The 14,660-nt window shown below is 40.8% G+C and overlaps 1 protein-coding gene across 4 annotated transcripts in view; it reads left to right on the top strand.

The window, feature by feature from the left end:
* Nucleotides 1-14,660, top strand: part of DYNC1I1 (dynein cytoplasmic 1 intermediate chain 1) — a 321,789-nt gene that overhangs the window by 178,988 nt on the left and 128,141 nt on the right. The gene's annotated exons all lie outside the window — the stretch shown is intronic.

The following is a 14,660-nucleotide window of genomic DNA, read 5'->3' as shown; positions in this document are numbered from 1 at the left end:
AGTGGAAGCCATGTGGATTTAAAGTGCTGTTTCTCAACAGAGCTGAGTGGATCAAATAGCAAATGTGTATTTACTTACCCTGGTATTTATCCTGATATTAATACATCTTTCTATTGTCATGCATTTGCAATGCTCTTTCCTCTTCTTGGAATGATACTCTGCATTCCTATCTCTACATCCCTATCTAGATGCCACCAGTCCTCAAGATCTGACGAAAATTCAAGTCCATAAAAAATCTGTTTCCCTTTCTTCTCTCTCTGTCTGTACTCTCCCTGCCACAAGTTAACTTGACCCCTATTGAATTCCCATAGCACTTCTCCAGGCATTCTCTCCTCTGATGGAGATATTTTCATGCAGTTGTCATTCCTCTGCTCAAATGCCAAACTTTTTTGAGTTCAAGCATCTCTCTGGATTCATTTCGGTGGCCCACATGAGATGTAGTCAAGGCTTTGCATATAGCAGGTTCTCAAGAACATTGTCCAATTATAATGAATAGAAGAATTACTGTTTAAAAGGGCAATTTCAGGGGTGCCTGGGTGGCTCAGTCGGTTGAGCGTCCGACTTCAGCTCAGGTCACGATCTCGCGGTCCGTGAGTTCGAGCCTCATGTCAGGCTCTGGGCTGATGGCTCAGAGCCTGGAGCCTGCTTCCAATTCTGTGTCTCCGTCTCTCTCTGCCCCTCCCCCGTTCATGCTCTGTCTCTCTCTGCCTCAAAAATAAATAAATGTTAAAAAAAATTTTTTTTAAAAAAAGGGCAATTTCATTTGGGTGAGGACATTCTGCATGAAACTGAAATAACTGAGAACAGGCAAAGACTGCATGCTCTAACCACTTGACTATGTTTCCATTACAGATAGGACAGTAGTGACCATTATTTGTGTTGTCACAGCATCATTTTTACGTTCAAATTGAGACTTCGAAGTGAAGTCTCTCCTAGCACCACCAAAGTTGTTCTACTCAGAGGGGTGTTCAATAGAAAGTTATGGAGTCTCTGTTGAAGGACTGCTCCATTGATTCTCTGGAGATTCAGATTCTTGTGACCAATGTGGTGTTTCAACAGCTTGAAAAATGAAGGAAAGAACCATGTCTGTCTAGACTGACCAGAAAGTAAAAACAAGGGGCACTTTGAAATCTGTGAATCTGACCACAACTGAGAGTTGTACTTAGTCCAAGTAACTGGAAAATCCGTTTCTTGGATTAGACAAATGCTTCCCTTAAGACTCTCAAACTGCCAGCTTTCTTCTTTTATAATTAATAGAAAATTATTGCACTGACAGACAAGGGACTTCATATTTGAGCCAATGGGAAAACTTGACATTGAAACCAGGGGAAATAATTTAGCCCCAAATAGAGTTGTTAATGCCAGGATAAAAGCAAACAAATGTGCTAATGATCTTCCCTTAGAATTGGACTGTGATGAATTTTGATGTATTTCCAGATGGGAAATGTATCAGTTCTCTCTGGGCTGGGGACTGGACACCAGAATGAGAAAATGCTGAAATGACAGTCAGTAAAAAGTACTCATGATCTCATTTCCATTTTATAGAGAATAAGAATGCTGAAGGGATAGTTAATTCCCATTTCAAGGAACAAGATCTATAGGGTCATGGACATCCATGACAAGGTGGTAGTGGGATAGGAAGAGTCCTGATTTCTGTAACAGGGACTTCAATCACCCTGCTGCCTTCAGGAATTACATGCTTATTTCAAGATGCAGCACTGTCTTGCTGGTCTTTGTGTGTTCAGTCATCTTACCATCCAACAAATATTTATTGACACCTACCACATACCCAGCTGTTTTCTGGGTGCTTTGGATACAGCAGAGAAGAGTCACAGTCACTGATATTGTAGAATTCCCATTCCAGTGGTGGGAGACAGACAGTAAATACATATATAAATAAACGTACAAAACCAGTGCTATGAAATGAAAAAAAAAAATCAGAGTAAGGGGAAAACAAGTGCCGTGTGCCAGGGCAGAGTGGGGGGAGGCATGTCGCTATATTATATAGGTCGCGTAGGGAAGACCTCACAGATGATGTGACATTTGAACAGGGACTCTAAAAATGTCATGAGAAAGACACGTGAATATTTGAATGAAGAGTATTCCTGGCAGAGGGAAGAGCAAATGCAAAAGCCAGGAGACGTGGAAGTTCCTGGCAGGATCAAGAAAAGCCTAGGAAGCTAGCTCGGTTGAAGCAGGTCAGCAAGGGAAGAACGTAACCCATGCAGTTTGAGCTGGAGGAGGGCATGTCCCGTAGGCATGGTCTTGTACTGGAGAAAACAAGACTGTCCGAGCGGACCTTCCTGCAGTAAATAGAAACACTTCTCAACCTACACATGGGTTGTGATGCAGCCTACTTGCAGTGCTAAAACCACACAGAAACTGGAATAGGCAAGGAAAGGGAAGCTGGGCTCTGTTGGACAGAACATGGGGGCAGCTTTGTTTTTCAACTGTGCTCCTAAACTGCTTTGCCACTTCATGAACTTTACTCTCCACTGGCCATGCTTCTTCTCTCCTCCGAAACCATTGAGGTATCTCCATCCTTCAGAGCCTAGTTCAAGCAGTGCTGAAACAGAAAGGAATTTGGAGCCTCAAAGTCTTGGGTTCAAAATCTGCCTCTATAATTTAGTAGCCGATTGAGTTTCAGCACCTTATGTAACTTCTTTGAGTCTCAGTTTCCTCATCAATAATATAAAATGTTCTTTACATATATTAAGCAATTCAAAAATCATCATTTTCCAAGGAGGGCAATTCTGTGTTCAACAGCTGAGGAAACTGTTGAGCTGAGGCACAAAGAGTTGAGTCAGTAGCCAAAAGTTGCTACTAAATGGTAGGAGGAGTTGAAGCTGAGTGGCATGGCATAGAACTCTTGCATTTAACTCTGTGCTACCTTGCAGGATAGTTTGCATGCTCCAGGAGATCATGTAGTGAAAATACAGAATACAAAATTGGGTACTCAACAATTATTCATCATTGACCTTTTGAACTTTCTTTGGTTATAAGGAACAGAGAAACCAACACAGAATCACTTAAGCCCAAAGGAATTTTGTTGGCTCTTACGAACAAAAATCTAGGCCCTAAATCCTAGGCACATGATGGCTTCAGCTACTGTTCAATTTAGGCGTCAAACTGTTACTTACTACTGTCCGTCTTTTGGCCCTGTTTTATTTACTGATTCTTGCTCACGCTCCATATGTCAGATGAAGGACAGCTTCAGTGCCACATTAGTGTAACACCAGTCCAGTGGAGGAGAGGAATCCACCTCCTGATGGTTAGAGTGAGCATGTATCCTGGTTTAGCTAGAATAGTCATGCAGTCCAATATAAGAGAGGTATCCACTTCCCTCTTGCAGGGAGTGACCACATGTCCCAGTTTACCCAGGCAGTCCTCCTTCACGAAATCTGCCAGCCCTGCTTAAATATTCATTGCTCTGAATTCCTTCCAGAAGTATCCCAAATGAGATACTAGATGATATGGTCATTCTACTGGTGGTGCAAAGTAAAATACTGAGATTAAGTCTCATTGGTCGTTGCCTCAGATGCAAAATTATCCCCTAAATCTTAAGTAGGATTTATTTATCTGGGATTGGGAAGAGATGGATGCACCAAAGAGGAATAAAGGGACTATTATTCCAAGAAGTGGGATGGTGGATTCTGGGTGGTCAAAGCCACAAATGTCCATTACAGTTCCCTTTTCCACCTTTATACTGTTTGGTAGGCTTTAGCAGTAAATTGAGAGAGTTTGGGAGCTGGGGAAACATGGGTCTGAATCTTGGCTCTTTTGCTTCCTGTAACTCTGTGACCTGAGGCAGATCATCTTTCTGTTCTTAGCCCCAATTTTCTCATATATAGAGAGAACTCACTGTGTCTGCCTCAGTGAGTCCTTATGAGGATTAAACAGGCTAATGGACATAAAAAATTTACCACAAAGCTTGACGCATATGATCTGATGAATTAATAGCTATCATTTTTCCATGAGGCCTAGAACAGATCTGAGCGTGCGTTAGGTGATGAGTAAGTATCTAATGACAGTGACCAGGACAAGAAACAAAGTCAAGGACCATGAACTTCACAAGGAGTGTACAGAGTCTCTGAATAAGTTTTGACATTTGTTGCTGTCAGTGATGACAAGACCTCATGATCAAGGAAAAGAACCTTAGAATTTGAAAACGAATGAGGAGATTTGGGATCCAGCTAAATTAATGAGAAACCCCTCAGAAAATCTACTACTGGAACTACTGGAGAAGTGAGATTACTAACATTTAAAACAGTAAAAAATACTTAATAATCATCCTGGGATAAATAAATATGAGTAATTAATGCATCCTACTCCCAAGAAATGGAGACTCTCAGTTGGAGAAGTAAACTCATGAAAGTACAGGGGTATTCTACTTAAAATAAATATGTAGTAGATAAAGTGGAGAATGATAAATGCTGTCATCTTAAACATAATAATTCTTTAGATGAAAAAAAAAAGTAGTTAAAAGAGACCCAGATGAAGTGCTTTGAAGACTTAAATGAAGAAGAAATCCCTCCGAATGAGGGAGAATGGGAGAGATTTAGGAACTGGGGGTCATTTGAATCGGATCTTGACGTACAGCTGTATTTTACATGTGGGGAAGATGTGAAGGCATTTGAGGGCTTGAGCACTCCAGGCAAAATCCTGCCCTTGAGCTTTTGTTTCCTCTACTTAGAATGCTTTCCCCAGGTATCCACAAGGCTTGATCCCTCAGTTCCTTGGGTTTTTTTTTTTTTCAAATGGGATCTCTCGGCAAGGACCTCTCGAGCTACCTGTGTAAAAATTGTGATGCCTACCACTTCTGCCTCCTTTCCCTGCTTTGCTTTTTCTCTTCAGCACTTGAAACTCCCCAACCTACCACATACTTGACTTGCTTATCTTCTCCGTTATCTGTCCCCCCCGCTACTAGAATGCACGCTCCACGGAGGCAGGAAGTTTTGTTCACTGCTGTGTCTCCAGCACCTGGAATAGTGCCTGACACATTATTAGGCTCATATTTTGTAAAAGGAAGGGAAGGAGAGAGTCTAGCTGAGGGAGAAGCATGAACCAAAGGGTAGATGGAATGTGGAAGTTTGTGCAGCAGCCATAGTGTCAGTAGAGGAAATTCAAGCAGGAAGCACATGCTGGGGCCAGGCCACAGAAGACTTGAAGATGTGGCCAAGAATCCAGCTTTTGTTCTGCATGTGATGGGACCCATCACAGCTTTCACAAGGACATTTATGTGAACAGAGTTCTGTTTAATAGGGTTAATCCGACAATGCTGTTTGTAGCACGGCTAGGCATGGAGAAAGAGATAAGAGGTAAGAGATACCAAGAGATAGAACTAACAAGATTTGATCCTATGAATAAAAAGAATACCAGAGGACATGCAACAGTGGATGATCTACATGCGCCATGATTGATGTGATTGTTCTGACATTAATAGAGTTGACAATTCTTAGAGATGGAAGGTAGCACTTTCTTGTTATGAGCAATTTATTTACAGGCAACATAATGTTTCTAAAAGGCTTCTACTTATTTTCCTCTGTTTTTACCAGTTAACATAACACAATAACCATTTGAGCACCTGGATACCTTGAGCTTCACCCTCCTCTGGGACATATCTACACTTGCTGTTGAAAGTAAATATGATGGCATCTCTTTCCCTGGGAGCCCAGTTTTCATTTCACAAACAGCACTCCCACTAGGAGCAAGTACATATTTGCACATTTGGAAAAATGATAGAGGAAACAAGGAATAGGGTATAGGATTATCCAAATTCAAAAGTAGGCAGCAAAAGAGACTTAAGTCTGAACAGGAGAAACTAGAGCTTCTTCCTTTCCAAGCATCCAAGAACTACATTTACAAGTGTTTTGAATTATTGCCCAGATTGTGTGTGTGTGTGTGTGTGTGTGTGAGTGTGTGTGTGTGTGTGTATGTGTGTGTAGACATCTATACAAATAAGACTGTTAAGGATAGACACAGAGTCTATGCTCTATGTAACTCCAGGAAGCCCTATTCACATATTCACATAGAGCACGATAGGAATGCTGCTTTCTGTAGTTGTGCAATGGATGGTTCTGCCTCCAAGAATGTAAAATAGGGGACTGATTTGAGGGTTGGCTCTGCTCTTTCAAAATCTTTCTTCTTTCCAAGTCCTGTGAAAGTTGTATTTTGCCTTTGGAGATTAATTTATTTGGGTTGTCATTCTCTAATCCATTGGTGTGAATTAGTTCATCCAACTGCTCTCCTCTGTGGTTGCAGACTCCATGACTTCCTGAGAAAGCTTGAGAGACAGGGGGCCTGAAATATATACAAGACTAAAGAGGGGTAGGATGGAGGGTGGTTACTGACAACAAACTTGGCCTATTTCATACACATGGAGTCAAGAACTATTATGCTTTGAGCAACATTGGAGAATTAAATTGGGGTCAAACGGGGATGAGCCTTAAATGCTGAGCTAATTTAAGCAATAGGAAGCCATTAAAGGTTTTTAAGCAGGAAAATTTGTGGAAATACAGATCAATCAAGCCTTCCCATACCCAAACATCAAGTGCTAAAGTTATCCATGAACTCCTGCCTGGACATCTCTGAGAAGGGCATTGTTCTCTTCCTGGTCTCCGCCCTTCCATGAGAGCTGGCTAACCTGTGTCAGCTTAATTCAACACATATTTACCACACACGTATTATATATCAGCACAGTTACAAGTTTCAGAAACAGCTGCTAAAAAGTACTATTCTCTGGCTTCCTTTCTCGTTTTGAACATATTCTTTCATTTCCTCCCATTTGCAATGCCTTGGGTGTCATTCCACCAGGAAGTACACTTTCCAAGTACTGTCATGTTAGAGCCTTAGGAGAGAACTGATGTGGCCTAGAGTGTTAACAGGAGTGCTCTGTATGATGAGAAATGTATGTTTTCTTTACTCTGGCCAGATTTTTCTAGACCAGAAAGTGAAGGTTTTTTAAATATTACCATGTAGTATATTTAACAAAGTGCTTACTGAAAATACCACAAAATATGTCTTTCCTGCATATTTTTAAAGCACAGAGGCGCTCACCTTGGTTTGTGTAAGCATTCAGTGGTGCACGTTATACTTTATTTTGGCCGCCGTAATACATATCGGGAGTGTGGCTCTCTTTGGACTCCTGGCAAAGTTGGCTAACTGTACACAAAGTTGGTCCAAGGATAGGGTGACTTGAATGAGTTCTGTACGAGAGCCCTCACTATCTGTTATATAAACATATGTCTAAATTCAGTCCAATTCATCATGCCCATTGGCAACTGAACCATCTTAAGTCAAGTTCTCATCATCTGTTGCTTGGACTACAGCTATAGTTTACCTTCTCACTGTCTCCCTTATTCCAGGCTTTCCCAATTTCCTCCACCCTCCATCTTGCCTCCATATTCTTAAACAAAATCAGACTTTCTCTCTTGAGTTTTTAAAAGCCTCTGGTTCTCTGTAAGAAAGGTTGGGAAGAATAGTTTTCATCAAGAGTCAATCCACCTCTTAAATATATTAGAATGTGCGTAAAGGGCTGACTGGCAAGGAGATAAGTGAGGTTTCAAAAGCCATATTTGGCATTACCAGTGCCTTGAATTCCCTTTGAAATTTTAAATAATATGGACTACATGAGATTTGTGTTTATTAAAAGGGGGATACTCATCTCTAGAAAGAAGTCCAAACTTGCTCTGTCATGCAAGGTCCTATATGATGTGATTCATAACTATCTTTCCAGATCAAGCACCTGTCTTGATTTTGTTAGTCTCAGTACTTGACATTGATGATACTAACAAGAGTAGGTCTTTGGGGACTTTTCATCTGGTTGTGGAGATAGATGAATAAACTTAATTTTAAGTGGTCTGAGATGTGTTGTCATAGAGATATATACAAGGTACAGGGTGGGGTGGTGGAACAATGAAAGGGGTCAACAAATCTTGTTGGGAGGAAGTGTTAAAGCTCTGGAATTGTATCACCAAAGGCTAGTTATAATTAACTCCTGGATATTGAAGGGAAGACCAACACAGACACAAAAAAAATTACATGCAGTGCTTTTGAGGCATGAACCTACTGGGACATCGGGTGGTTGTGCATTGTTCAGAATGGAAGATGAGGTGGAAAAGACAAGGAGTTATGGGATTTTACCCTAACATTTTTAGGGAGTTATAGAGTTTTGGTTTTGTTGTTTGTTTTTGGTTTGGTGGAATTTTGTCATTGTTGTTGTTTTGGTGTAGAAAGTATACATAGATGTGTTTTTTAAATAATAAAAAATAAATAAAACTAGTATAAATACAGAACAAAACTGGTAGTGAGGAATTGACAGGACTTAGAGACCCCTTCTTACAGGTCCCGGTGCCCAAGAGAAATTGAAGGGTGATATATATTCTGGTGTCCAACTGTGAAGCCATGTGAATGATGGTACCACAGGGCAGGAAAGAGAATGTAATCAAAGGAGCAGGTCTCGGGAGAAGGCAGGAGTTCTGATTTGAACATGTCAAATGTGAAATGCCTGTGGTACATTCATGTTGGAATGTGCAATACAGAATCTGGAGTCTGGAAAGGTTTCAGTTTGTGGGTGATGATGGAAGACATGGGTGTAAGTATTATCCAGAGTGGACTTGATATGAGAAAAGATGAAGCAAAGCACAGACCTGCAAAGAATACCTTCCTTAGAGTGAATTATGCTTTAAATTGAAAAATAAATCCTAATTTTTCTATTTTTCTTTGTTGTTTTTTTTTAATTTTTAATGTTTGTTTATTTTTGAGAGAGAGAGACAGAGTGCAAGTGGGGAAGGGGCAGGGAGAGAGGGGGGGGGAAGAAAGAGAGAGAGAGAGGGAGGGAGACACAGAATCCGAAGCAGGCTCCAGGCTGCTTTTCTATTGAAAAATTTTAAATATGTTTTTAAAAGTTATCCTCTGAAATATTTATACATAGAATTATATATTAAGTGGCTAGGGCATTTGTTCTTAAGTTGAAAGCAATATATCTTTTAAAACAAATATGCCTTGTATCTCCAAATCTGTTCACTGATAGTAGTATACCAATAAGCTTGATTTGGACTTGACTCTGTGTCCTTGCCATCCCTTTTATCTTTGGGAAGCTAGTTTCTCTTCATTTCTAAGCCACAAATTATTTTATCAATTCCAGCATTCACAATTTTTCATGTTAGAATTCATGATGTGTTATAGCTTAATTAGCAGTAATCTGTTTTCTAAGCGGTACATAAAGTAATTGTGCATCTAGAGTCATTAGCCTGTTGGATTCATAGTCATGTGATATTGCGTTGTGCCTTCCCCTTTGGTAACAGCAAGATGCCCTTTGGAATCGAGAAGGGTAGAGTGAAATGACCCATTCTGCTCCCTGCAGCCTTCCTCCACCTGACCAGACTCAACGGTCTTACATGGAGGGGCCAGAGCCCCCTCATGAAAAGCCAGAAGCTGGGCAGGAAGGTGAGGGCTGGGCACTCAGACCCTCTTATCCTGGGGTTTTGCAGTCCCTGAGAGAGCAGAGGAAAGTGAGAACCCATTGACCTTGTAAAAACAAGCCCTTCTCTTCACAGAGGGCCGCCCTGTGTTGCTCAGGGTTCTGGTTGCAAGCGGCAGGCACTAAGTCCAGTGGGATTTATTGGAAGGAAATCTGGTGTTGACATCACCCCTGGTGAGATTTATTGGAAGGAAATCTGGTGCTCACAGGATCAACAGGAGGCAGAAGGAACAGGCTTAAAAAGGAGCAGAGACCAAGGGAACCCAGACTGTGGACCTCTGGAACAATCTGGCCAGGATGTCGGGTGTTGCTGCTACTACGGCATGCTGCCAAAAATTAATCCTTACTATTCCCTTGGTTTTGCCTCCTGGCTGCAAAGACAAAGGCCCAGTTAGGAACATCCAGTCTGACTATCGCTTGGATCCTGCCTCTGTTCTGGTCAGTAGGAGCTGGGGAGCAGGAAGATGTCTCCCCTTGGGCTTCAGGAGAAGAAAGCAGGGGCTCAGCATGTTACCAATATACCAGTACTACAAGAGGGATACCCCCGGGCAGAAAGGAGTTTTCACACTGTATTGCCAAACAGTGACAGACATTCCCCGGCACTCCCCTTCCAAAGTCTCAACTCTGAGGCCATCAGAGCAGATCAACAATTAAAGGGCCGCAGCACGTTTAGATGGACAACCTTGACTTCACTCTGAAACGCAGGTGGGTAGAGCAGACAACCCTTCCAGAGCTCACACAGAGGGTCAGGCCTTGTGCTAAGTGTGTTATGTGTGGTTGCCGCTGAACATGCAAGTGTTCGTTCTTAGACCTTTAGGATATCTTCAGGAGAAGGACAGTGGTTACCAAAGATCTCCCCAACTTTAAAGGAATGCATGCAGCGACCGGGGACAGCAGAATTTGGGTGCTAAATAAAATAAAGTGCCTAAAAGATGCCATTGTTTGAAATTAGCCCCTTGGGCTGACAGGTAATTAACTTCTGCCTACACTAGTTTAATTTCTTGTGTGGACCTGGTACAGGAAACCATACATGGGTGGTAATTTTTTTCCCCTCCAATCTCAGAGGAAATGTAACCGGGTATGAACTAGTGGCACAACTCATATATCAGTGGTCTGTAGCGGGTCTACATAAATCCTTTTCTTTAAAGTTATTTAACTGTTTTGAAAATGGTTTCAACAGAAGTAATTCCAATTGCACCAGAAAGGAAACCAGAGTCTTAAAGAAAAATACACTCTCTTTGCTGAGCAAGGCAAACATATCAGTATGCAGAGAAACGAACCAGTCTCTTGTGTTTTATTTCCTTAACAAATCCACTGAAACACTTGCTTTGTGTCTTTAAAAGGCTGAAAGACAAAGAATTCTGTGGCCACTAAAAAATTAATGCCTGAAACTGGTTTTTAACCACTTTAAAAGGTCAGATATTATTTTTTTATTTGTTTTTCTATTATTCACAGTATTTCATTGTAGGACTTTGCACGTATTATAAACACTGTAAGTATTTGGTTTTCTTACATTCATCAAAAACATTCTCTGGGGAAGAATTTTCTATTTAAATAATTAGATAACCTGTGATTTTCCTGCATACTTTGTGTATAAACCTACACATTGCTATCACAAACCTAGCCCTTTTTAGAGCCAAGCCCTTATAGAACACTTTCCGTCACAATGTTGCATTTTGACTCTTCCAGGAACTAATGTTGAAAATAAAGACCTTTATAGCTGTGAAAGATGAGAATTTGGTACTATTTTTTAAATGTTTATTTACTTACTTTTGAGAGAGAGAAAGTATATGAATGGGGGAGGAGCAGAGACAGAGAGAGAGAGAGAGAGAGAGAGAGAGAGAGAGAGAGAATCTCAAGCAGGCTCCATGCTGTCAGCGCAGAGCTGGAATCAAGAGTTCTTTGCTTAACTGAGCCACTCAGGTGCCCCAAGAATTTGATACAATGTGATACTAACCCGAGTCATTTGGGGAAACCGACTTCATTTTAAGAACTAGAAGATGGGAATGTACAAACAGATGGCTCTAATGAAAGCACAGCTATTTTCTATAGTCAACGGAACTGATAATAAATTAATTTAAACCGTGACCCATTAAACCCCTGGGTCCACAGAATAAGATGGAAGAATCTGTTGTTACTGGTCTTCTCCAAGATCTTCACACGGCTCACTCCCTTGACTCCTTGAACTTTTTGCTCAAATGTCACCTCAGTGTGGCCTTTTCTGATGACTCTATTTTAAATTTCAACTCTTCCTCCCCTTACCAGCATGCCCAGTCTCCCTTTCTGGCTTTCTATTTCCCCCACAACATTTATCAGATATAATATATATTTTGTTTATTTGTTTGTTGTTTTTCTCCCCTACCTCAAATGAAGCTCCATGAGCACAGGGATTTTTTTTGTCTGTCTTATTCCTTCTCATATTCCCAGCACCTGGTACATAGTAAGTGCTCAATAAATGTTTGGTTGATATGCAAGCTAATGCAACATTTGTTTGGAGGTTTCTGTGTACAGGTATCCCCAACTCTCTTGGTTTAAAAAGAAAGTTCAGATCAATTATTTAATTTGGTTATTCTTACAACAACACTGGATTTTAGGAAAGGATTATTATCCCAATTCAGCAGATGAAGAAACAGGGCCTCCAAGAGTTTCTATGAATTATGTAAAATCAAGGGGCTGGCAAGATGTAGACTCCAGGCTCAGACCCAGATCAATTACTTCCTTTGATGTGCTGATCCCTGCCCAACTTGTGAATCTGTTCAGCCAGAGGAACTAATGCTTTGTGGTAGGCATTGACAGTCTGGTCTCAGGGCAGTGGATTCCAACATGAGAATGTGAATAGAATGTGGATGCAGCATATGTATACTTAATAAATAAGACAGCCCATCATATATAGCTGTCCAGAATGTGAAACCTAACTTCTCCTCAGCTGAGCCTTGTGTGTACTTGCCTCTTAGAAGCAGAAGAGCCATTCTTATGGAGGCCACGCCATATCCACCTCGAAGAGCCTCTCCAAGCCTGTCCTTACACTGCAACTGAGCTTCTACTTTAGGCCTTTCCGCAAGGCCTTTCTATTTCACATCATGCTCTGACGAAGGAGGCAGTATGCCTGATGGTTACAGATCGTAGATCTGAAAACAGGCAGAACCAGACAAAACTTGAAAATTTGATGTGGTTGTGAGTTTCTTTGGGGGAGATTAATCTATCTCTTCATCTATTAGACTGATGGTACCAAGTTCTGGTAAATAAATTAGATTTTACGTCCTTGCCTTAGGTGTTATTATGGTATATGTCCTGTATCTCTTCCACTACCTTATAGGGTCATAGAAAGCAGGGCACTCTACTGGCTGTATTAATTTGCTCAGGCTGCTGTTACAAAGTACTACAATTCTGGGTGGTTTAAGCAGTAGAAATGGAATGTCTCAGTTTTGGAGGCCAGGTGATTCTGAGATCAAGGTGTTGACATGGTTGGCTCCTTCTGACGGCTGTGAGGAAAAATCTGTTCTGTGCCTTGTCCCTAGTTTCTGGTTGTGTGCTAACAATCTTTGGCATTCTTTAGCTGGTAGAAACATCACCCCAGTCTTTTTCAGCTTCCCCTGGCATTCTCCCTATGTGTGCCCATGTCTAAATTTCTCCTTTTTATAATATTGGATTAGGTGCCCACCTACTCCAGTCTGATCTCATCTTAACTAAATATATCTTCAATGATCCTATTTTCAAATAAAGTCACATTCTGAGATGCTAAGCGTTAGAACCTCAACATACAAATATTTGGTTGGGGGGAGGGCAAAACAGGACTCAATTCATAATACATGCCCTATCAGTTTTGTATTTGTTGTATTTACTTGCATTTTGTAAGTGTCAGGGCATTGCTGCTAAATCCAGTAAGTTTAAAGAAATGTCTCTACTCTTCAATACAGAGAGCAAACAGGGTTGTTGGAGGGGGAGGAGGATGGGGGGATGAGTCAAATGTGTGACGGGCATTAAGGAGGGCACTTGTTGGGATGGACACGGGGTGTTATATGTAAGTGATGAATCACTGGGTTCTACTTCTGCAACCAAGACTACACTGTATGTTAACTAACTTGAATTTAAATAAATTTTTTAAAACTTTAAAAAAGTAATAAATGTCTCTAGAAGGTTCAGAAATAGAGCCACTTACTAGCAGATTAGTGGACTTTTGAAGATTGCCTCTCCATCCCAGGTTTACCAGAAGAGGAGGCTAGTACCTCCTAAGGTTTTGTGTCAGGTCTTTGGATCAGGATACATGATGTGCAGGTTCACGACTTTTCTTTTTTAAAAAAAATTTTTTTTCAACGTTTTTTACTTTATTTTTGGGACAGAGAGAGACAGAGCATGAACAGGGGAGGGGCAGAGAGAGAGGGAGACACAGAATCAGAAGCAGGCTCCAGGCTCCGAGCCATCAGCCCAGAGCCTGATGCGGGGCTCGAACTCACGGACCGCGAGATCGTGACCTGGCTGAAGTCGGACGCTTAACCGACTGCGCCACCCAGGCGCCCCGGTTCACGACTTTTCAAGCAGGTTGTTAATGGGTAGATAGCAGTAATATCTTTATATATGGATAAGGACTTAAATGTGCTGCTTATAACAACACTTTAAGGGTTTATTTGTCTAAAAATCAGAGTAACTCAGTGTTCTTTTCAAAATTCCAAGTGCAACTCTTTACCTCTTAGGTATGTATTAGAAATAATGTACTGATGGTAAATGTGTTACTAATAAATGACCATTTTCCTTAAAAGTGTTCTACGTTCTTTCTGATATGTTTATAGTGTGGTTATAAAGTAATGAGGTTGGTTCCACAGTATATACATATGCACTTAGAGTATTGTATTTCAATGAAAATTTACATTAAAATTTTTTTAATATCTAAATTGCAATGCTACACTTTATATGTTCAAATTTTTAAAGTTGATATTTCTTCCCCAGATCACTTGCTTAATGTAGTCAGACTTTTGGAGTTGCTTTTCAGGCTGCAGATATTTATTTGGGCATTTAGGTATGCATTTATAATGCATTCCCTAAGTGGTTGGGGCTGAAATTTTTAGTTGATGTAAATCTCAGGATTTATTATGATGGAAATGAGACTATCCATAGAGCTTGAGATCTTACAGAAAGTCTGTAAATATTTGATGGATGAATGAATATATGAATGAATGTAGGG

The sequence above is a fragment of the Puma concolor genome, chromosome A2 (assembly GCF_028749965.1).
Source record: "Puma concolor isolate L17-30 chromosome A2, mPumCon1.1.hap2, whole genome shotgun sequence".
NCBI classification, from domain to species: domain Eukaryota; kingdom Metazoa; phylum Chordata; class Mammalia; order Carnivora; family Felidae; genus Puma; species Puma concolor.
The sequence above is the reverse complement of the archived record's forward strand: the minus strand, read 5'-3'. Positions and strand labels throughout refer to the sequence as shown.